Source organism: Suricata suricatta, unplaced genomic scaffold, assembly GCF_006229205.1.
Source record: "Suricata suricatta isolate VVHF042 unplaced genomic scaffold, meerkat_22Aug2017_6uvM2_HiC HiC_scaffold_1396, whole genome shotgun sequence".
In the NCBI taxonomy this organism is placed as follows: domain Eukaryota; kingdom Metazoa; phylum Chordata; class Mammalia; order Carnivora; family Herpestidae; genus Suricata; species Suricata suricatta.
The window spans coordinates 1-1,947 of record NW_021858176.1 but is presented as its reverse complement, the minus strand read 5'-3'; the positions used below and the strand labels follow the sequence as shown (position 1 = coordinate 1,947).

At 53.7% G+C, this 1,947-nt stretch overlaps 1 long non-coding RNA gene across 1 annotated transcript; it reads left to right on the top strand.

Annotated features, from left to right (window-relative positions):
* The first annotated feature begins 709 nt into the window (after positions 1–709).
* Positions 710–1,481, top strand: LOC115284650. Its single transcript, XR_003905297.1, has 2 exons — positions 710–1,205; positions 1,333–1,481. It is a non-coding gene; the product is annotated as an uncharacterized LOC115284650 (long non-coding RNA).
* Positions 1,482–1,947: the final 466 nt, after the last annotated feature.

Sequence of the window (1,947 nt, the reverse complement as noted above, 5' to 3'; positions counted from 1 at the left end):
GTTTAGGTTCTTAATTTAATTTGGGAGAGACAAAGAGTCGGGGAAAGGCAGAGAGGGAGGGAGAGAGGGGTCTCAAGCAGGGTCTGCACTGTCAGCACAGAGCCTGATGCAGTGTTCAACCTCATGAACTGTGAGATCATGACCTGAGCCAAGATCAAGAGTCAGACACTTAATTGATTGAGCTCCTGGGGTGCCCCTGTTCTCATGTCCTCATGATGATGGAGGGTCCCTAAGGAAGCTTTTCTTAAAGGCACTGTCTGTAAAGGAAGATACACATACATTAGATCAAGCTGAAAGGAAGAGTTTCCAGACACCAAGGGAGGCCATCCAATATTGGAAGAATACTTGTAACCCACAGCTGACGAAGGACTGATGTCCAGGACACGTCAAGAACTAGACGCCAGAAGGAAAAAGACAAATGGTGATGGGGCACTTGAGGGAACAGGGAACCCAGAAGACCAACAAACAAGTGTGTACCTGCCGCCATCCTCAGGGAAAGGTGACTGAACCCCACACACGGTGGAGTGAGGTCCCCAGCACATTTGCAGGTGTTCAGTCTTACATCACCAAGGACCGGCAAAGGTGGGCGTGGGGACATGCACGTGGCCGGTGGTCTGGGCTAGGGCTGCCTCCACAGCTGGTGGACGAGGCTGTGGGCACCGCCAGCCCATCCCAGCTGTGGGCCCTGCAAACGCTTGCCCGCTGCACCAGGAGTCCTGAGCGTTGCTCCTGGTCTGAGGAGATGCCCAGCCTGGGGGCGGGGGAGGCAGGGGTGCAGGGAAGGTTCTCGCCGACCTACTGTGGGGGGCTTTGTGTGCAGACACAGGTGTTCTGTGCAGAAACGGCCGCCCTCCTGGCAAGAGGTCAGAATGGATGGCACCAGAAACCCTTCCCTGTCCTTCCTTGCAGAGGGCCGGTTCTGCACACCGGGGTCTAGGGCTGGGCAGGCCCGAAGCTCACCCTCCCTCGGGTGATCATGACAGCTTTCCTTTCCTCTGCAGGAGCCATGGAGCCTACTCAGGCCTCATGGCCCATCCAGAAGCCCTCCGTGGACAGTAGGGTTGTACAGTCATCTCCAAGGACTGTCAGGTTTGGGTACCTGCTACCCAGGAGCGGCAGGAATCTTTTCTCGCCAGACATCTCCTGGAGGACCCAGCACAGCCATGAAATATTGCCGGGGACGGTGACAACGGCCAGTGAGCCAGGTGACCAGCAGGCTGTCCTTGGGCTTCCTTGCAGAGGGCTGGTTCTGCACACCAGAGGTCAAAGGCTGGGTGGGCCCTCAGCTCCCCCGCCCTCTGGTGCTCATGGCAGCTTTCCTTTCCTCTGCAGGAGCCCGGGAGTCTGCTTAGGACTCTGCGTCTTTCTCTCTCTCAGTTCCTCCCCTGCTTGCTCTGTCTGTCTGTCTGTCTCTGTCTTTCTCTCTCTCCCAACAATAAATTCACACAAACAAAAAAAAGCCCTAAAATGACGAGAGAAGAGAAAGGCTACTCTCCAGAGTGAAGCCCTTGAATATCACCCTGAGGCCAAGGGTGCAAAATGTTAATGTGAAAACAAAATGAGATTTCATTTTACATGAACCGGGAAGACCTGAAGGCAGAGCAGCCTCACATAGCCCTGGGTGCACCCTGTACAACTAGCAGGAGAGAGGAAGATCATTCTTTCCACCAAACTCGGGCAGGAATTTTTCTATAGCCTTTAAGAAAAGCAGGAAGGTGTCTTCAGGCTCCAGCATCAATGCACTGACCCCAGTCTTCAGCCGGTGGGAAACCACCATGTCCTCAATCCCTCCTTCCCCTGCAACTTCTGTTCAGAAGAACTCTCCCCAATTTCCTACCAAAACCTAGTAAAAGCTGACCTTCCCTTTGTCTCTTTGGACTTTGCTATGGTTTGCTATAGCTTCCTTGTCATGCAGTGTAATTCCTCTGCTACTCTTGAATAAACTCA